Below are 22826 nucleotides of genomic sequence, written 5' to 3'. Positions count from 1 at the left end.
TTTTTCTTCTCTGATTGCTGTGGCTAAAACTTCCAAAACTGTGTTGAATAATAGTGGTGAGAGTGGGCAACCTTGTCTTGTTCGTGATCTTAGAGGAAATGGTTTCAGTTTTTCACCATTAAGAACAATGTTGGCTATGGGTTTGTCATGTATGGCCTTTATTATGTTGAGGTAAGTTCCCTCTATGCCTACTTTCTGGAGATTTTTTAATTATAAATGGGTGTTGAATTTTGTCAAAAGCTTTTTCTGCATCTATTGAGATGATCATATGGTTTTTATCCTTCAATTTGTTAATATGGTGTATCACATTGATTGATTTGCATATATTGAAGAATCCTTGCATTCCTGGGATGAACCCTACTTGGTCATGGTGTATGATCCTTTTAATGTGCTGTTGGATTCTGTTTGCTAGTATTTTGTTGAGGATTTTTGCATCTATGTTCATCAGAGATATTGGCCTGTAGTTTTCTTTTTTTATGACATCTTTGTCTGGTTTTGGTATCACAATGATGGTGGCCTTGTAGAATGAGTTTGGGAGTGTTCCTCCCTCTGCTATATTTTGGAAGAGTTTGAGAAGGATAGGTGTTAGCTCTTCGTTAAATGTTTGGTAGAATTCGCCTGTGAAGCCATTTGGTCCTGGGCTTTTGTTTGTTGGAAGATTTTTAATCAGTTTCGATTTCAGTGCTTGTGATTGGTCTGTTTATATTTTCTATTTCTTCCTGGTTCAGTCTCGGAAGGTTGTGATTTTCTAAGAATTTGTCCATTTCTTCCAGGTTGTCAATTTTACTGGCATATAGTTTCTTCCAGTAATCTCTCATGATTCTTTGTATTTTTGCAGTGTCAGTTGTTACTTTTCCTTTTTCTTTTCTAATTCTGTTGATTTGAGTCATCTCCCTTTTTTTCTTGATGAGTCTGGCTAATGGTTTATCAATTTTGTTTATCTTCTCAAAGAACCAGCTTTTAGTTTTATTCATCTTTGCTATTGTTTCCTTCATTTCTTTTTCATTTATTTCTGATCTGATCTTTATGATTTCTTTCCTTCTGCTAACTTTGGGGTTTTTTTGTTCTTCTTTCTCTAATTGCTTTAGGTGTAAGGTTAGGTTGTTTATTTGAGATGTTTCTTGTTTCTTGAGGTAGGATTGTATTGCTATAAACTTCCCTCTAAGAACTGCTTTTGCTGCATCCCATAGGTTTTGGGTCATCATGTTTTCATTGTCATTTGTTTCTAGGTATTTTTTGATTTCCTCTTTGATTTCTTCAGTGACCTCTTGGTTGTTTAGTAGTGTATTGTTTAGCCTCCATGTGTTTGTATTTTTTACAGATTTTTTCCTGTCATTAATATCTAGTCTCATAGCATTGTGGGCTGAAAAGATCCTTGATACGATTTCAATTTTCTTAAATTTACCAAGGCTTGATTTGTGACCCAAGATATGATCTAACCTGGAGAATGTTCCATGAGCACTTGAGAAGAAAGTGTATTCTGTTGTTTCTGGATGGAATGTCCTATAAATATCAGTTAAGTCCATTTTGTTTAATGTGTCATTTAAAGCTTGTGCTTTCTTATTTATTTTCATTTTGGATGATCTGTCCATTAGTGAAAGTGGGGTGTTAAAGTCCCCTACTATGATTGTGTTACTGTCGATTTCCCCTTTTATGGCTGTTAGCATTTGCCTTATGTATTGAGGTGCTTCTATGTTGGGTGCATAAATATTTACAATTCTTATATCTTCTTCTTGGATTGATCCCTTGATCATTATGTAGTGTCCTTCTTTGTCTCTTATAATAGTCTTTATTTTAAAGTCTATTTTGTCTGATATGGGAATTGCTACTCCAGCTTTCTTTTGATTTCCATTTGCATGGAATATCTTTTTCCATCCCCTCACTTTCAGTCTGTATGTGTCCCTAGGTCTGAAGAGGGTCTCTTGTAGACAGTATATATACAGGTCTTGTTTTTGTATCCATTCAGCCAGTCTATATCTTTTGATTGGAGCATTTAATCCATTTCCATTTAAGGTAATTATCGATATGTATGTTCCTATTACCATTTTCTTAATTGTTTTGGGTTTGTTTTTGTAGGTCTTTTCCTTCTCTTGTGTTTCCTGCCTAGAGAAGTTCCTTTAGCATTTGTTGTAAAGCTGGTTTTGTGCTGCTGAATTCTCTTAACTTTTGCTTGTCTATAAAGGTTTTAATTTCTCCGTCGAATCTGAATGAGATCCTTGCTGGGTAGAGTACTCTTGGTTGTAGGTTTTTCCCTTTCATCACTTTAAATATGTCCTGCCACTCCTTTCTGGCTTGCAGAGTTTCTGCTGAAAAATCAACTGTTAACCTTATGGGGATTCTCTTGTATGTTATTTGTTGTTTTTCCCTTGCTGCTTTTAATATATTTTCTTTGTATTTAATTTTTGATAGTTTGATTACTATGGGTCTTGGCATGTTTCTCTTTGGGATTACCCTGTATGATACTCTCTGCCACAGCAGCTTGGGCCCGACCTCCAGTCTGGGTACCAAGATCCCGCAAGTTTTGTGGCATGGTTAAAAAAAAAAAAAAAAAAGAAGAAAGAAAAAAAGAGCAGTACAATATCACAGAATAAAAAGCAAAATAAAATTAGAAAGATAAAAAATATATTATGAAAAATAAAACTATAATTTAAACAACTGCAACAAGGTAAAATAAAACCACAGCAGAAAAAAGAAAAAAAAAAAACAAAACGGGGGTGGGCAACAAGCCAAGAGGAGAGATCACTAACAAAGTATAAAGAATAAAATAAAATTAGAGAAATAAAAGATTTATTTGGAAAAATAAAAATATGAAAGAATTAACAACAGTGAATCAACAAGGTAAAACAGAACCCCAATCTAAAAGAGGAAAAAAGAAAAGAAAAAAAAAAAGCCTTGGCTATGGGGGAGGAGTTTAGGTGGGGGGTGGCAATTAGGCAGGGGTGGGGTTTAGGGTGGGACGGGACCTAGGCAGATGGGGGGTGATGTTTGAGTGTGGGGCAGGGCCTAGGTGGGGCCAGGTTGAAGCATGGGGTGGGGCCTCTGCTTAGCACCTGTGTGGAAGGGGAGAGGCAGCACGTGGAAAGGAGGGCCTCTGGAATGTGGGGTTCCAGAGTTTGGAGGTAGAGCCCTGAGTGAGGGTGTGTGGGTGGGGTTTAGGCCCAGCGCGTTGGAGGGGGTCTCCTAGTGTAGAGGTGGGGCCCTGGGTGGGGATGTATTGGCGGGGCTTGGGCTCTGTGTGGCAGGAGGGAGGCTCTGAGGGCAGAGGATTAGGCCTGGGAGCCCAACAGGGTTCCTCGTGCCTAAGTGGGCAGGGAAAGCGCTGGCCACGTTCTCTTCCATTCCTCCACACCCCTCCCCCACTGTCTCCCCCAGGGTCTCCCCTGTTGTCGCTGGACCCCTAACCATGGGTGGGTCCCGCTGGGTGTAGGAACTCCTTCCCTCCCCCAGCCACTCCTCAGGGGTGCCATCCTGGAGGTCCAGCCTTTACTTTTGCTCCCCCTTCCCTCCCTCCCACTCCCTCAGGACCTGCATGGCTGGAGGGGCCTTGGTGGGCAGAGGGTCAGGCCTGGGATCTCAACAGGTTCCTGGGGGTCCAAGTGGGCAGGGGAAACCTGGCCATGCTCCCTTTTGATCCTCTGCCATCCCAATGGTTCCCCAGTTTCCCCCTTCAGGTGTGGGATCCTTTCCGCTCCCCCAGCCGCCCCTCAGGGGCGCCAGTCCTGTCCTGCTTCCGCTTCTCCTCCCCCCTCCACGCCCCACGTCCTACCCGGTTGCTGGGGCTTCCTCCCGTCCCCTTAGGTGTCTGTGGTCCCCCACTGGTGCCTGGTAGGTGCCCTAGTTGTGAGGAGACGCGAATTCTGAGTCCTCCTAGTACACCATCTTGACTCTGCGCCCCCCACCCTATGCTTTTTAAAATGCAAATTTCTGGGCCCTACCTCAGACCTCCTGAGCCAGAATTTTTTGGGTCAGGTCCTTTCCTATTTAAGAAGTTCCCCAGGTGATTTTTATGGCTCTTGTTTACTCCTGCTTCCCAAGCTATGGACATTATCCTTGGTGTCCTTGAAGTTCCTGAGTTGGGGGTTGGAGAAGGAAGAGAGGAAATGACCATTTATCTGTGTGCATGAGGATCACAGGTGATATAATTAGATAAGGAATACATTCATTAGAGGCCTCAGATTCAGTTCATTAATTGCAAGATAATAATCACTACCATGTTTGTGAGCTTCTAAGGCTGGGACTTAGATTTCCTAAGTGCAGAAATGTGGCAGAGTGCCTGGCACAGCAGGTAGTCAACCAGGCTTTGACCAGTAGAAACTAAACCAAATATGACTTCATCATCTCTTGCAAATATAACTTGGATGCTATCAATGGTGGAAAAATCAAGTAAAAGTCAATAAGGCAATTCTTGATAATTTCAAAAAACACCAAATTACGTGGAATTTGATGATGATGCCACCACCATCAATGACAATAGTTTAACGTTCATTGAATGCAAATAGCCAATTTAAAATTTACTATTAATGGGCTTCCCTGGTGGTGCAGTGGTTAAGAATCCACCTGCCGATGCAGGGGACATGGGTTCGAGCCCTGGTCCGGGAAGATCCCACATGCCCTGGAGCAACTAAGCCCGTGCTCCACAACTACTGAGCCTGCGCTCTAGAGCCCACGAGCCACAACTACTGAGCCTGCGAGCCACAACTACTGAAGCCTGCATGTCTAGAGCCTGTGCTCTGCAACAAGAGAAGCCACTGCAATGAGAAGCCCGTGCACCACAAAGAAGAGTAGCCCCTGCTCGCCACAACTAGAGAAAGCCTGCACACAGCAACAAAGACCCAACGTGGCCAAAAATAAAATAAAATAAATAAATTAAAAAACAAATAAAATTTACTATTAATATATTTAATCAGTAGCTATTTATTGAGTGCCTACTGCATGCCACAAAATGTTCTGACCATTTGGGATAAGCATCAGTCAAAGCAAAGAGCTCTGCCCTCATAAATGTCACATTTTTTGGGGTGGTGGAGAAATAAATAAGCCTAAAAACAATAAATAAGTGCATTATATAGTACATTAGAAGGTGATAAGTGTCATGGTAAAAACAAAACAAAACAAAAAACCTTGAGCTGGGTGAAAGAATCAAATTGAAGGAGGTAGGGTATAATAAATAGGGAAGTAAATATCTTATTTTCTAGTCACCAAGTGATATAGGTATTATCGTTATTATTCCTACTTATCAAAGTAGTGGATTGAGTTTTATACAGGTCTGTGAGTTTTCCCAGGATCATATTCCTAGTAAGTGTTGGAGCTAGATTGAAACTCAGGTAGTCTCATTGCAGAGCCTGGACTTCTGAAAGTTCTAATTTATGTATCCCATTGCCAAATGATGTATGTACTGTTTGCATTTAGGATCAGCTGTGGTGGTCTTCCAGGAGCTCTAGGGCAGGAGTAAGCGATTCCAACTTTCATAATCCCAGGCTTTAATTACCCAGTGGGCACGGGGAGCCCTCAGTCACCGCAGAGTCTTCTATTCAAATAAGACACATGATTCTAATAAAGAATCAATAACAGAAAGACGATTGCAGATTTTCTTATATGCTGAAATGGGGAGGGGCTCACTGGGGTTATCACACCAGGGTGCCAGACAAGGGGAACGTGAAGAGGGTCACATGTTTATTTTTAGTTTAAATTAATAATTTTTGCTGAGCCATCAAGTTTGGGGAGACTTTTTAAAAACTTGCAGTATAATTGCTTTCTAATTGCTGGAGATGAGTAGCCATCTGAGTGCAATATTCCTGTATTTTTTAATTATGAAATTACTGGGCATTGTTTTACATACTCTGAAATTTTTGTTATTACCCAAGAGAAAAAAAATGGTTTTAGGACCGTGGATTTTATGTATGAAAGGAGACCTCAGAGATGGCCTTGTCCAAATTCCTCATTTTAGGGGTGTTGAAATTTAGAAGCCCCCAGAAGGAAAGTAACCATACTTGCAATCCCTCGGACAGTGTCAAAGAAAGAGAGATCACATTTAGAAACTCATAAACTACTAGCACTGGGAATCATATGTTCCTTTCCTCTCATTCTCCAGGTAAGGAAAATGAACCCCAGTGCAAGCTGACTACCTTTCTCATTGGAGTCTCACTCTAACACATTCTCCCTGAAACCCACTGAGTTTCTTTCACGCAAATGTAAACATGTCATCCACTTAAAACACTTCAATGATTCTGTGTCTTCAGAATAAAGCTGATTTTGTTATCATGCACAAGAGCTTCTCCGTTATTTGTCCTTTACTTACTTTTGCAGATACATCTCTTGAGGCTCTCCTATTGTACTTATTTATTCTATTGCCATACACTCTGCTCTCCTCCCTACTCGCCTCTACCTTGGTCTTTGTCTTCTCTTTCTGCAGGTTTCATTTCAGGTATCATGTCATCCAGGATGCCCTTTCTGCCCCTCACTTTTTTCTGGGTAGATGCCCTTTTTCTGTGCATGCCTCTATCTTTCAGTTATTAGTGTTGCTGATATTCTGTTTATGTCAGTTTTTGCCATCACTGGAAGCCCATTTAGGATAGAGATGGTGATTTTATCAATCTGTGTATATTCATCCTTGCACATGGTTAGCCTGCAGTGAACACTTACTGAAAGAATAAATGAATAAATAAATAGCTAAATGACTTGTGGATTGATAAATGTTATGGATCTCTAATAAGATTTCTAAAAGTGTTTTTCAGGATGAAAACAAAACAAAAAGTGAAAATAGAATTTTGGCCTCTTACTGAGAAGTCTCAAGAGAAATATATCCTTGTAAACTTTCATAATATAGATATGGAATTATAGATGATTGATAAAGAAAGAAAAACATTTCTCACAGACACCTTGTTGCTGTTCTGTAAGTCTCAGTTTTACCCTAGGTTAGTCTTAGTTCAGTGCATCCCCATCATTCCATAGAGTTGTGACAGGCTTTATCAAAATATTCCATATTGTATTGTGAATTCTTTATTCATTTCTTTAAGACAGTAATTGAACATATGCTAAATTTGTCAATATGCTCCAGGGAAGGATGAACAGATGAATAAAATTAAAGGAGCTCATAGTCTAGTAAGAGAGATAAGCACACAGAATTATTTCATATCCAAAAATACTATACCTAATGGCCAAATGGATATGCAAAGGACCAGGGGAGTTCAGAAGAGGTAAAAGCTTATTCCTATTTGGGGAAATAGGGAAGACTTTGTGAAAAGGAACCATTTGAGTGGAACCCTACAGAATATTGACAGGAAAGGAGTTCATGGATCATGTTAATAGTAGAAATTCTCAAAGATGTCCTGGATTTTTCTTCATTCAGGATAATTCCATGCACTCTCCTTGGAGCTAGTCTTATTATTTTACTATGGAACTGTTTGGGCTTGATGACCTCAGGAGTAGTAAGGATAAGTATTATTTAACCTGAGTTGTTAGTCTTTCAACAGATTACTTTAGAATCAAGATGGTCACTCGGTGCTAACAAGGTAAATCTGTTTTGGATCACAGGACCCAAAGGGTAATCAGAGTTAATAAAAGCATTGAATTCATTCATTCACACTTCATTCATTCAATAAATATTTACCAAAGATGTACTTTGTAACAGGGATATACTATTTGCTGAGAACTTCAAGTCTAGTGAGGAGTCAGCCATGGTAACAGACAATATGGTCATAATGTAATTATTTTTCTAAAAGTATGTTTGACTGTGGGTGTCATAGGAAGCTCCCCAGAGTAGGTGTTAGTTGAGCTGATCCTTGAGAGATGAGGACGAGTTTGCCACATATTCTGGAGCAGAAATAAACAGGGACAGCACGTATTAATAGACACAGAAACAGGGAGAACACAGTGTGTTATTGAATTGTTTTTTAAAGGTTCAAATGATCTCCTTTATTTGCTTATTGGCAATAGCACTTTTCATTTTCTCTTTTGTGGTTGCTTTAGTGTTTATAGCAGTTGTCTTTTACCTTACAAAAGTATTCTACCATTTTCCCTCCCCTGGCCTTTGTGTTTTGGTTGTCATACATTTTACTTCTATATGTTTATAAACCACATAATAATTTTTAAGATTTTGCTTTAAAAAATAAAAAAAAATTAAGGAGATTTTTTTTAAAATACGAAAAATTTTATATTTACTTATATATACACATGTATATATAAAACCATTTCAGAGGTTCTTTGATTCCTTGTGTATGTATATATAAATATGTAAATATATATGTACTTATATATATTTATATATAAAAAACCATTTCAGAAGTTTCCTTTAACATTTCACCTAATGCAGACCCACTGTTGATGGATTATTTCAGATCTTTGTTTATCTGGAAAAGGCTTCATTCTGGCTTCGTTTTTTGAAAGATACATTCACTGGGTATAGCATTCTTGGTTGACATAGCCCTCCTTCACCCCAAGTAATTTAACAATGTTGCTCCAATATCTTCTAGCTTGCATTGTTCGAATGTCATTCTTATCTTGAATCCTCTCTATGTACATGCCCTTTTCTCCCTCTGTGGATGCTTTAAGATTTTCTCTTGGGACTTCCCTGGTGGCGCAGTGGTTAAGAATCCGCCTGCCAGTGCAGGGGACACGGGTTCGAAGCCCTGGTCCGGGAAGATCCCACATGCCGCGGAGCAACTAAGCCCATGCGCCACAACTACTGAGCCTGCACTCTAGAGCCTGTGAGCCACAACTACTGAGCCACATGCCACAACTACTGAAGCCTGCGTGCCTAGAGCCCATACTTTGCAACAAGAGAAGCCACTGCAATGAGAAGCCTGCACACCACAACAAAGAGTAGCCCCCACTCGCCACAGCTAGAGAAGGCCCGTGTGCAGCAACGAAGACCCAACACAGCCAAAAATAAATAAAATAAAATAAATAAATTTATTAAAAAAAAAAAGATTTTCTCTTTAAGCAATTTTTTTTTTTTTTTTTTTTTTTGGCTGCGTTGGGTCTTCGTTGCTGCGTGTGGGTTTTCTCTAGTTGCGGCGAGCAGGGGCTACTCTTCGTTGCGGTGTACGGGCTTCTCAATGCGGTGGCTTCTCTTGTTGTGGAGCATGGACTCTAGGCACATGGGCTTCAGTAGTTGTGGCACATGGGCTCAGCAGTTGTGGCTCACGGGCTCTAGAGCGCAGGCTCAGTAGTTGTGGCGCACGGACCTAGTTGCTTCGCAGCATGTGGGATCTTCCCGGACCAGGGCTCAAACCCGTGTCCCCTGCATTGGCAGGCTGATTCCTAACCACTGCACCACCAGGGAAGCCCTATCTTTAAGCAATTTGATTATGATAGCCTTAGTGTAATCTTCATGATTCTTATACTTGTGGTTTGTTGAGCTTCTTAAATTTGTAGTTTTAAAATATTCATCATATTTGGAAAATTTTTAGCCATTACTTCTTCAGATATGACCCTCCCCCTCCTTTTTAGAGACTCCAATTACATGTGTATTATGCCACTTAAAGTAGTCCCATGGCTCTGTTTTTTTGTTTTTTCTTTGCTCTGTTGTTTCAGTATTTTTTCTCTTTATTTCATTTTGGATAGTATCTTTTGCTACATCTTTAAGCTCACTAATCTTCTTAAGTATCTGATTGATGTTCATCTCATTCAGTGTATCTTTAATCTCTAATACTGTTTTTTAAATTTTTCTCCTCTATAAAATAAGTTCAATTTGGTTCTTCTTTTTATATCTTCCACATCTTTCCTTAACATGTTCATACTCTCCTCTAGCTTCTTGAACATGTGGAATGTATTTATCATATCTGTTTTAATGACCTTATCTACTAATTATGTCATCTAGGTCTATTTCTGTTCATTGAGTTTGCTTCTCATTTTGGATGGTACTTTCCTGCTTCTTTGCATGTCTAGTAATATTTATTGGAAGGATGACACTGTTAATTTTACCTTGTTGGGTGCTGGCTATTTTTGTATTCCTTTAAATACATTTAAGCTTTGTTCTGGGATACAGATAGTTTACTTGAAAACAATTTCATACTTTCAAGACTTGCTTTTTAGCTTTCTTAGGCAGACTCAGAGCAGTGTTTAGACTAAGGGGCTAATTTTACTGCAATATTGAGGCAATATCCTTTCTATGTACTCTACCTTGTGTCACATCTATTCTCAAGGTTTTATTTATTTATTTATTTATTTTACTCTGGCTGGTGGGGGCACAAACTATTTCTGGCCCAGTGTGAACTCCAGGGATTTTTCCAAATGTTCCTTTCAGAGGGTACTTTCCCCCGCCTCCTGCAATTTCCTCACTTGCATGCACTGATCAGTACTCAGGTGGAGACTCTAGGAGAACCCTCTGCATGTCTCCAGACCTCTGTGTGCAGCTCTTTCCTCTCCATACATTCATTCCCCTATTTAGTGCTCTTTGGTAAAGCCCTGTGAATCCTGGCTGTCCTGGCCTCCCCGCACTCCTCCACTCAGGGAGGCCAGGGCTCCATTTGAGTTTCCCCTCCGTTCACTGTGGCCTGAAAACCCTTCAGGCAGTAAGCTCCAGGCAGTTGTAGGGCTTACATCTTTGTTTTCTTTTTCTCAGAGATCACTTCCCTGAGCTACCTTTTGTCCAGTGTCTGAGAAACATTGTTTAATATATTTTGTCTGGTTAACTGCTAAAAGTAAACTGGAAGTACAGGTTATCCATGGAGTGTTATTGGAATTCATGTAGTTCAGGATTTCTCACTGGTAAAATGAAAAGGATGGAGGAACAAGAGGTAAGTCTGGATAGTTGAAGAGAAGTTGTACAACAAAGGCTTTTTTATCATGATGTTAACTAAGATACTTTGATGAGCTGTGAGCAGATTCATAATTAAGAAATATGGTATACTGGTATGGTCGAGCCTAGATTGGCTTTGGGGAAACCAGATATTGGAAATATAGAATAGAGGTTCTGGAAATAGACTAGATGAGACTCTATGAGGATATAAGCCTAGACAGTGATGGTAATTAGAGTTGAGTGGACTAATCTAAGAGATCCTTGGATCTCAGCAGTGACAAAACTCAATGCCACAATCCACGTGTTTAGGTAGGGGGGTAGCAGTTGGAGTGGAAAAAGATTTTAAGAAGCCATTTAGGTTTAAGCCTTGGGTTAACTGATAGATGTGGTGCCAGAGGGCCAAGAGAAGAGGGACCACAGGATAGGGAATACAGATTTTGGAGAAGATGATTAATTCAGTTTGAGGCTTGTTGAGTTGAAGAACCTGTGGAATACTCAAGTGTGTAATATCTGTTGGATGCTTATGTATAGAGAGCTAAAAAGAGAGACATTAATTAGAAATAAAGTTTCAGGATTATTAGCATTAAAGTGTCAGATGAGGCCATACACTGGGTAATACTCCTCACCATGTAGCTCCCATGAACTATTTTACTGTTCCTTTTCAATAGCAGTCACTATTGGCTGTTCACCCACAGCTGTTTCTCTACTTCCATTCTTCCTCATTGGCAGAACCTCACTTTTGTTTGAGTGCATCATCTGAGTCCTGTGCTCAGAGGGGCAGGAAACAACTCCAGACCAGGGTGTGGATCTTGTTTGATATAAACTGGTCATGGAGGTCTCAGTCAGTGATGGGTTTAGGCAGAGGAGGGGAGGGGTTAGACAAAACCAGATTCAAATCCCAGCTCTCACACTGACAAGCTGTGTGACTTGTCAAGTTACATAAACTCATTAAGCATCAGGGAACTGATTTGTATGATGGAGTAATAATGATATTATAATTCACAAATTTACTCAAAATATTGAGCGTTTACTGTGTTTCACACATGCTGCTAGATGCTAAAGAGAGTGGAGACAAAGATAGATCCAGTTTTTGCCTTCACTGAATTGGTCACTTTTCAATGAATACAATAAAAAATGTAATGACAATAGAGTGAGATAAACAAATAAATAAATAGATAAGTTGAGCACAGTTGTCTATTATAATTTGTTTATTCCAAAGATTTAAGGATCAAGCCAATTACGTGTGGACATACATTATGTGATATACATTAACAAACAATTTAGTTGATTTGGCTGTAGAGCTTGGCATTGGATCACAGAGACCTTTCAATGACAAGTAAGGAAGTTTTGTGCACCACACACACCTATATTACATACATATATATATTTATACATATGAAACTTTTGCCACTTTCCCTTAGCTTGATAACTTTTACAAAGTAGCTTTGATCAGTCTCTAACCAGAAGTGTCATCGGTGAATAATGTCGTGAGAGTCGTATTAAACATGTCCTGCACAAGTATATCCGGAGCAAAGATAAAGTGTCGACAGGATGATTGAGTTCAGCTTGCAAAATTGATTATTTTACTTCCCAACTGTCTAGGCTTTAATTGAAATGGATAGGTTTGACAGAGCACCCTTAGCCTTGGCCACGGTGTCTAGCAGAGCCTGAAAACTAACACCCTGACTTCTGAGGGCACCAAGCCAAAGGTTTCCATTGGTCAGTCTGCCTCCCCACTCCATCCCGTTGATGAGGGTGGGATCAATGGGAAACCGGCCAGGTCGCCACCCTGACGCCTTCCATCCTCTGTGCAGGGAAAGGGAGCTTACATTACCCCAACAGCAGGAAATGAAATTAGATTTCTGTGCACACATAAATGTCCAGCCACCCATCAAAATCACCCCTGCCAGGGGAATAAAATATCCTTGCCGAAAAAAAAGAAAAATCTGGGAGTTGTTTTTCCGAGATAGTTAACTGGTTCCACTCTGGCTAAATTGGAATTAGTGGGCGAGGGATCCTGACCTCAAAGTTTGGTGCCACATTTTCCATAAAAAACACCAGGCGAATGATGCAGAATGACCTAAGGAACTGTGTGGTATTTATCAAAGATGCAGAGGTTGAAAAGGCTGATGCTTCCATGGTAAGATATGGGACATGCCCAAGAACCAGAGAACGAATTGGACAGGTTTCACCTGCTTAAAAAGCCAACTTGGTGACCTGCTGTGCAGAATTTTAAGCCAGCGTGCCTTTCCCATGAGGTTTGTTTGTGCACTTCTTTAGGAATGTCAGCTTGGTTTGGCCTGGTCTTTGAAACAGGCATACATTACTGGCAGGATTAGCCAAATTGCTACACTTGTGTAGTAGACAAAGGAACTCTCCTGTTTTTACTGAAGTCCTATTGGAAATTTATTGAGGGAAAAAGTATGCCTTAGGGGAGAATATGTGCATGTGTACACAAAACACACATATGAATGATTGCATTCTGATACTATAAGTATCACAGAATCTCCATTATCATTGTGTATATACTATATTCTTAGCATCATTGAAAAAACAAATCAAAGGTATGAAGGAGCTTGTTGTTTGGGGACTGATTACTCCTGCCCTTTCTTTAGTCTGTTTTCCGTTGTTAGAGGACCTTCAAGACTGTTAATAGTTGAAAGGTGCCAGCTGCCTTCATCAACCCTCTAAATGCTGTCATGTTTTTTTTTTTTACTTATAATGAATGCCTCTGGCCTGATCCCTCCTAATGATTTTGTTTGATTATTGCTTTTCTTCCCTGTGTTCTGGCAGAAAAGCGGTGATTTTTAGTTTTGGTCCTCTTGAAATTTTCTGCCTCCAACAATTTAAAGAAAACTCTCTTCCCCAGCATCAAAGCAAATTTCTGTGTTGCATCAACAATAAACATAGGTATGGAAACACTGTCCTCTTGCTCTTTTAATTCTTTCATAATGACTTGGAAAAATCACCAATTAACCCGTATGTTTTCTTCTAAAATTCCCACATTCCTGAGGGGACTGAATATTATATTTACTGAAGTCTTATATGCCAGTTTTACATCAATTTTATTTATAGTGGCAAAAACACGGAGATGTGTGTGCAACATAACATCTCCAAATATAGAGCAGTGAGTAAATTACAGTGCATGTAATATTATGTAGCCATTAAAATGATATATATGAAGACTTTCTGATGATGTGGGGAAATGTTTATAATTCTAAAGCTAAATCGATACACAGAACTACATATTTACCAACCCACAATACACACTATATGCTTACTTGCACATTTGTGTAAACAGAAACAGAAAAAGCATAACATAAAACTTAACACTTCATCAAAAGTTTAATAGTGGTTATTTCTAAACTGAGAAATTATGAGTACTTTTTATTCATATGTTTTAATATTTTTTAAATGGCTATGCATTGAATTTTAAAATGAAATAAAACAAAGCCATTTAAAAATAAACATGTCTGAAGAACAAGAATGCTAGTTGGTCCCTTTAGTCATCAAATTCGCTGACCCTTTTTCCTAAACCCCAAGAGTTTATTATTGTTATCCCAGTATCTACTGAAAATGAATCCAGATTCCCTAGATGCTGAAATGACTTGCTAGAATGAAACAGTGTCTTAGTAATGAGGTCAGTTCTGGACCAGGCCACAGACACTGACATCTTCTGTGAATAGTTTGGGATCTTCTGCTTCTGTCTTTCAACCAGCTGTTTTATGTTTTGTGACCTGTGGCTCAACAGCTATTGTAAATATCTGCCTCCCTCTCCCTGAGAGATTTTTATTGGAAGCATTAAGAGCCCTACTGATATAGCTTACCTCATGACATTTCCCAAAGTCACAAGGAATATGACATGACATTTTACAGGGTTGTGATTTTGCAAACATTTCTATAAAACATCATGAAAGTTTCTCATTAAACTAGACCAATTTGACCAGGACAAATGGTGGTTTGGAAGATTTCTTCTTGCATCAAAACTAGGTGCTCCAACTTTCGATTCATTCATTTATTGTTTGCAGATCCTTTGCTAAACCATGGAGGCAGCTCTGCCTCAGAAACTAAATCCTTCAGATTTCTCATTACATTTGAGGAAATACACTTACCTGTGCCAAGATGTACTTCCATTAAAGGAAAAAATAAGGAGAGATATGAAATACTTCAATCTAGAAAGTCCTTTAAAACCTTGAGAATTTGCTCAAAAAAATCTAGATTTACTAATAGTGAGGTTATTTGAACTGTAGACGGAGCATTGATGAAATCATGTAAGTTTACAACTAGGCATTTATCAAAGTGTACTGATAGGTATTCACAAACAAATGTGTGTGGTTAACAGCATTGGGTAACTACTGGGTTAAATGAAGATTTACACGTTTATCCACTGCAGGATTTCTCAAAATTCTTTTTATTTTTCAAAAAATTTTTATTGGATTATAGTTGATTTACAATGTTATGTTAGTTTCAGGTGTACAGCAAAGTGATTCAGTTATACATATACATATATTCATTCTTTTTCAGGTTCTTTTCTCATATAGGTTATCACAGACTATTGCCTAGAGTTCCCTGTGTTATATAGTAGGTCCTTGTTGGTTTTCTATCATATATAGTAGTGTGTGTATATTAATCCCAAGCTCCTGATTTATCCCTCCCCACCATGTTTCCCCTTTGGTAACCATAAGTTTGTTTTTAATATCTGTAAGTCTGTTCTGTTTTGTAAATAAGATCATTTTTACCATTTTTAAAAATTAGATCCACACACGATTGACATCATATGATATTTGTCTTTCTCTGTCTGACTTACTTCACTTAGTATGGTAATCTCTGGGGTCCATCCATGTTGCTGCAAATGGCATTATTTTGTTCTTTTTTATGGCTGAGTAATATTCCCTTGTGTATATGTACCACATCTTCTTTATGCATTCCTCTGTCGATGGACATTTAGGTTGCTTCCATATCTTGGCTATTGTAAATGGTGCTGCAATGAACATTAATTCATAAAAAAAAGTTTGGTCTTCCAGGTCTTCTATGGCCTATGATAGCAGTTGATGTTGTCTTCTTGTCTTCCTCCTCCTTTGGAAGCCACTTCTGACTCCTGATCCATAGGAGTGCAGACATGACCATGCCTGGAGAATCACAGATTCGATGCAGTTTCTTCAACAGCAGTTAGTCCAAGGGGTGGGCCTATGAACCATGTCAGCCAATCAGAGCCTTCTCTGGGATTCTATAGAAATGATGAGAGAAAGAAATATCCCCTTCCTCTCACTCCCTCCTTTGCAACCCCTTTCCTTGCTATATTTTTCTCCATAGCATTTACCAGCATCTAGTCTATTATGTTTTCTTGTTTATTTTGTTTATTGTCTGTCTCCCCTCAGTAACATAGAAGCTCCACGAGGGCAGGAATTTATGTTTTTCTGTTCACTGGTGTATCCAGTGTGTGACACATAGTATATGCTCAATAAATATTTGTTGTTGAATCTTAACTAGATCAGGAAGCATAGCGTGTGTGGTGTTCCTCAAGCTTATTTTGAAATAGAACCCTTTATCTATAAGGCAGTGGAAGGATTAGTTCTCTGTGGAACATACGTTGTGAAAGAAACACTGTGTTTATCACGATCCTAATAAAATATTAATTTAAACATGGGTATTTTTTAAATGAGGAAACTGAGACCCAGGGAGGTTAAGTAATTGACCCAAAATTCCACAGTGCACGTGAAGTTGTAGGCATTTGAGCCCTTGGTGCTCCCACATCAATGCGTGCCACCGTGCAGAGAATGCCCACTACCAAATGCCAGGCTCACTGATGAGTCTGCCTCCTCTGGCACATTGTCTCACTGAAACATCAGTGTGATCAGAGGGCTTGGGATGAAATCTCTCTTTTGCTCACAAAGCTGAGGATGTGACTTCTCCAGGGCTGCACAGCCATGCGCCCAGATGGGACTTGGGCTGTTCCCCAGTTTGCATTTCTAGTGAAGAGGAAAGACTGCCTCTAACTCCATGTTACCTCTTCATCTTTTGAAAGGCCCCAGTTTCCCCAAAAGGTATAAAGTGTTTGCCTAATAAAGCAAAACATGCCCTGAAACTCTCTGTAAAGCAGATGTTTCATGTTGCTCCTTCAGCATCCATTCAGCAGGTATTTGAGTGCCTGTTTTTTGCCAGGTGCTGTGTTAGGCACAAGAGATGCAAAACAGAAATGGTGTCACCTGTGTGGAATTTGAACTCTAGTGGGAAGAGACAAAGAACAATTACACACACAGGCTCTGATGGTTTTGCTATGTTCTGTAAAGAGGAAAACACAATAGAAGATTTCTAAGGGACTCAATTTTGGATGGACCTCTCTGAGAAGCTTTGCTGCTCTGCCCTTCAAAAATAGGTACATGTTGGATGTCATGCTCTGAAAGAGAAAGAAGCTTCATTCATACTAACCTAGCCCTTTGGCCTTTTAGAAACCGACATTGCGATTGATTCTGGAGTTGAATTATTTCCTTTTTCCATTGAATAACTTGGCAGCATCAAAGAGCCCTCCAAAAGGACCTGGCCTTTCCACCAAACAGATTTTATGCTGAACTGGACCTCAGGTTAGATGGAAAGTGCTGTCTTAGAGGCAGATGCCAAGTGCTTTATGCATGTAATAGCACTGTTCTTCATTATCCATTATTTATCAGCCTGGGGAGATTGGAGGAGAGAGAGCAAGACCCCTTAGCTTAATGTGAGGTCTTTATCTTTCAGCTTTTTGAGCTCAAATATGCCAAGAAAAGCTGTTAAATTGTTGTCAGCAAGCACACATATCATTGGCCAGCCAGCTCTCAGTCTGAAATGCCTGGGACCTCAGAGATGAAGCCACGTGAAAAGGTTCTTAGGGAGTTGGTGTTGGCAGGGAATTTAATTGTAGAGCCATGGGGAAGAGGTGAGTAGTGGGGTTTAGGACATTTTCCCTCTGAATTGTTCTAGTCCTTTTTCCATAAAAACAGCAGTTCCCAACCTTGGCAACACATTGGTATCACTTGGAAAGTTAAAGGAAAATGCTGATGCCTGAATCCCACCCCTAGAGACTGTGATTTATGGGATCCAGTGAGAGGCAGGAGCATGGGGAGTTATCAGAGCTTCCCAGGTGATCCTAATGTCCTGTCATGTTGAGAACCACCTCTCTCAAGGGAGGCATCATCGTGATGAACAACTTAGGTATGGGGCAGAGGTCAAGTATTTTAGCACTGTGTGTGCATGAATTCGGTCAGTCAATGGGCAGATCTTATTTAATCTGTTCTCATGCCACCATTTTGACCATTTTAGACCAAGTGGTCCATTTATCTGTATTTAAATCACAGAAATGGTAAGGTTTCCCAGGTTACTTACTTCGTAGGTGGATTTTTCTAGGGAAGAATCTAGAGAGGCAGGATGGCTAACCCAGTTTCAGGAGGAGGTGATAGAGCTGCCTCATGTCTAACTTGGGTTTAGCTCTGCAGAACAGAAGCGTGGCCAGAGGAAATGGAGCCGGGGACATGGGAAGAGCGGAAGGACATTGACCTGTGATGACTGTGAAGAAGGTGAGAAATCTCCAGTGCAGAAGAAGTTCACAAAACTTTTCACCAGGAATCTTTTTTCTTTTTCCTACTGTGTGCCCCATACATTGGATGCTGGAAAATTTTTCTTACAAAATGAATGCATTTTCATGTCAAAATATTTCATCAGAAGGCTTTCTGTCTGCTAAGTGGAGTTTCTCTTCAGCAGGATAGAACCACTGATATAATTCCAACCCAAGGCAAGAACCTCAACTTTGAGTTTGATCTCCCGCAGGTGTTTGCACGAGTGCATGCTTTCTGCCAAGTTTCTCGGAAAATGGAAAGTGGAGGATGGACTGTGGATACATTCAGAGACCCCAGGGATTTAGGCCCCCCAGAAGGAGAGAAGAGAGCCAACAGATATGAATCACCAGTAATGGGCCAGGCAGTTTGCTGAAAGATAGGTGTCACCATCCTCATTTCACAGATCAGGAAATGAGGGCTGTGAGAGGTCAAGTTGTTGGCTCACCGTCCCAAGGCAGTGAATGGAGCTGGGATTCAAATTGAGTCCTCCATCTCTCTATGCCGTTTCTCCTACATCTCGCCAACCCCTGCGGGAACTTCTGAATTCAGACTTTCATCAGCAAGAGAGAATGCTTCTTGGCCCCAAAGGAAGCCACTTTTATTGAGTCTTGAAGATTTCCTCCATCTGTCTCCCACAATGATAGGCTGAGCTAATAGGCCCAATTAGGAAGCTCCTCCGGCTTCGACCCTGGATACATTAGAGTATGTTGATCAGGAGAGAAGCTCTGACCTCAGCTAATCTGGAATTTAATACAGCTCCATCACTCACCAGTTGTGCTACCTTAGGCAACTCACTAGCCCCTCAGGGTCTCAGTTTCCATCATCTGTCGGGTGGGGGCAATGATAGTACCAATCACATAAGGATTTTGTGAGGATTGAATGAGATAATCATGTCAGAGACTTAGCACAGCAAGTGGTAAGTGCCCAGTAGATGTTAACAATTACCATTATCACAATCCCCATCAGCCAGGGCCTGTGCCACTTTGCCTTATACCAACAGGCAGGGAAACAGATCACCGACCACCCCTCTGATCTTCCCTTCATGCTAGGACTCAGCAGCTCGGCCTGAGCAGTGCACCGCATCCACTGCTGTTGCAGCTTCTGCCTTCCTTCTAACTGTGTATTGATCCCATCTCCTTGCATCCCCAGCCTCCATCCATATGGAGGTAATGCAATTGCTTATTTCAGAATGAGGGGGAAGAAAACTGACTCCTTCTCTTTGAAGAATAGCTGAAAACCCCTCAATTTTATACTGTGTTAATCAGGCCTGAAAGAAGTGACAGAAAGCCAATAGCCAGGCTTGGAAATCTGCAAGAAAAACACCCCGGGAAGGCTCATTGGTTTCTTGTGCATTAAGTGAGAGGCAAGTGGGTTCTGGAGAGCTTCAGGAGCTGCCATTTTGATCCCTGCCCAAACCAGAGTGAGGTAGGTGGAGGCAGGGGTCCCAGCTCAAACCCCAGGTCTCCACCTCATTGCTAGAGGACAGCTGGCTTCTCATAGCCTCAGGTGACTGGAGCCTGTGTCCTGGGATGGCTTCTCTAGAGCCATGCCTACACACATTCACACCCCCGACTCGTACCCCAGCATCGGAATGAGTCTCAGAATGCCACAGTGGTTAAATTCTAATTAGGATACTGGGAGACCAAGTCAAGGTCACAAACATCCACTCTTTTAATTATAGGTTCTGTATAGTAGCAATATCTGCACTGCCCATTCCACGTATAAAATGCACCCCTATTTAATATCTCATTAGTAGAAACAGCAATGCTGAAAGAGACATGTCTTTTACTCACATAGCTGTCACCCAGTTATTTTTATTTGATTTGATTTATGAAACAGGAATAATAATCACTATTTCATAGGACTGTTGTAAGGATCGAATGGAGACATTTGTAACATATAGTAGCTATTAAATTATATGTCCGTGGAGTCTGAACCCTGGAAACCCAACCTGCATTGAAATCTCACATTCCAAATAGTGACAAAATCCAGATTTGAATCCAAGTCTTCAGAGTTCTGCTTTTGTAATCAGAGTTTGAAACGCCTGTTGGGATTTCTCAGAGCTAATTTGTATGTTGTTTCTACAAGGCAGCAGGGACAGGAGGGAAAGAAATGCCTTACAGAATGTCTCAGGGAGATGACAGTCTCAGGAGTCAACATGTCCTGATTTGAATCAGGTTTCATTTGGCACAAGTTGTGCGACCTTGGGCAACTGAGTTTTATCTGAGCCTCCATTTCCAAATATATAAAGTGTCAAAGTAATATTTGCCTTGTAGGATTTTTGCAAGGTTTAAGTGTGACAGTGTGTATAAAGATACACTTAGCATTTGGCATGTGTAGAACAACAGTGTGTGCAACTCAACAGTTGGGAGAAATAATGGGAAATGTTAAGTAGGGGGAGGAAGTGGAAAGGTATAGGTGTGAGCTACCCTCAGAGAGAAGAAAGCAATAACCTGGAGTCATGTTGCTCAGTACAACCAAGTTCAGGTCTTCTTGAGCCCCCTTCTCAACTAGAGGTGACAGTGAACGTCAGAAAGGAGGCAAGTTGCTTCCTGGTTGATCCAGGTCTCAAGGCTACAAGGCAAGTCCTATGGTGATCTGACTCCTCAAGGCAAGGGCAGTCTTAGTGCCATGGGAAGAATTCTGAACCCCAGTCTCATCATTGGTAAGGTAAGGGCAATCTCCATACCTACTGCAAGGGTTGAAGGAGATAATCCGTGTAGAGCAGATCAAGCTGACCTCAGTGCTAGTCTAGCATGTACCGGTAAACATATATTTTTACCTGCTCTGGGTATGTCCTCTGCTTACTGCAGACAGGTCTGCAACAGCCTCTGCTCAGGGAATGCTTGTCCTACAGAGGAGGCAGACCTGACCATGTGACTCACGAGGGGGGTCAGCAAGGGGGCTGTGGAAGCACAAAGAGCGAGAGCCCTTCCCTGGGGGACTTGTGTAGCGTGAGGTCAGTGTTCATTTGCAAAGTATCTAAGAATAGGATCTTGTATTGGACCCAGGTTTGTTTCCAAGCACTGCCATTTAATAACCCTGGGGGTTTCTCCAACTCACTTTCTGTCTGAATATCAGTTTCCTTATCTGTAAAATGGGTTTATTCACAGTTACTTTTAGGACTTGGGCGAGGATTAAAGGAGATACAGTATGCGGAGAGTGGCTAACACACTGAGAACATGAGAGACTTGCTAGTTATGTGTTCGTGTTAATATACATTGTTGTCTCCAGATAAAATGCACTATTTGAGAAGCTATTAAGTTTCCTATCCATGGGGCTATTTAAGCAGAGACTAGAGTTAAGTCATAGGGAAGATCCTTAATGATATTTCCCAATCCATTTTAGACCCCATACAATCTGAGAGTCATTGATTTTACCTGGGAAGGGGAACTGCTGCTCCCACACTCCCAGAAGGGATAGTTCTCATGTTGGTGAGCAAGGCGTGGCGAAATTAGCAGAGAATAGAGAAGGGAGATCTGCTGAAGCAGGGCTGAGGACCGGGAATCTTGTGAGTGGCTATAGTCCCATAGAGGAGAATCACACATGTGTTAAAGAGAACATTCCTTAATGCTCACAGGTATGATTGGGAAGCATCGTTTAGAGTCAACAGTTTGAAGCTGGAACAAACCTTTGAGGAAACACAGGAGACTGGATAGGAGGAAAGGGGATACCACGTAGGGGTATGACAGTAGTCTAGTTGGGATGTCATAGTGGCCTAGAGTGGCAGTGGAAAAAGTAAAAACAATGGGAATGGATTACTGTTAAGATCAAAAATAATTAATTGGAAATCAGCCAGGGCTTGGGTTCATCTATGGTTTTCATTAGGTATGTAGCCTTGGGCAAGTCACTGTATCTCCTTAAGCCTCAGATTCCTCATTTCAAAACTGGGATTAACAATGATACACGTGTCATGGGGCTGCTGAGAGCCTTCGGAGATAACCCCAAGCTAATTATTTAACAACCAGTAAACATCAACATTTATAATTCTAATTATACCTAATAGACCTAATATAGTATATATACATATATATTTGTTTATATATTTATATATCTATGGAAATAGTATTATGCTATATTACTGTATATATAATTAGTATATACTGTCTATATATATATAATACAGTAGTATACTATGGTATACGTAATATACCTAATATAAGTATATCTAATATAATATCATTAGATATAATGCATCAGGAATATAATAGTTGATAGTTTTATTTCTAAAACAGTTTGAACCAGAGAGGTTTGAAGTTATCCCTCAGAGCTGTACAGTTAACCAGACTGTACACCTAATTGGAAACTCCTAGTCCTAGTAACCAAAACATAGGGGCAAAAGGAATCTCTTGAGGCATCTAGAAAAGGAAATAAAGACATGTACCCTTGACTCATTAGATGTCAAAGAGAATCGGGTTAAGATCTGGAGGAAAGAGAGAGGGTAATTGGTGTGGGATTTAGATCCCCAGAAATCAAATAATAATCGCAACCCTGTTGACAAT

Source organism: Eubalaena glacialis, chromosome 18, assembly GCF_028564815.1.
Source record: "Eubalaena glacialis isolate mEubGla1 chromosome 18, mEubGla1.1.hap2.+ XY, whole genome shotgun sequence".
Lineage (NCBI taxonomy): Eukaryota > Metazoa > Chordata > Mammalia > Artiodactyla > Balaenidae > Eubalaena > Eubalaena glacialis.
This window is presented reverse-complemented; position numbering follows the sequence as displayed.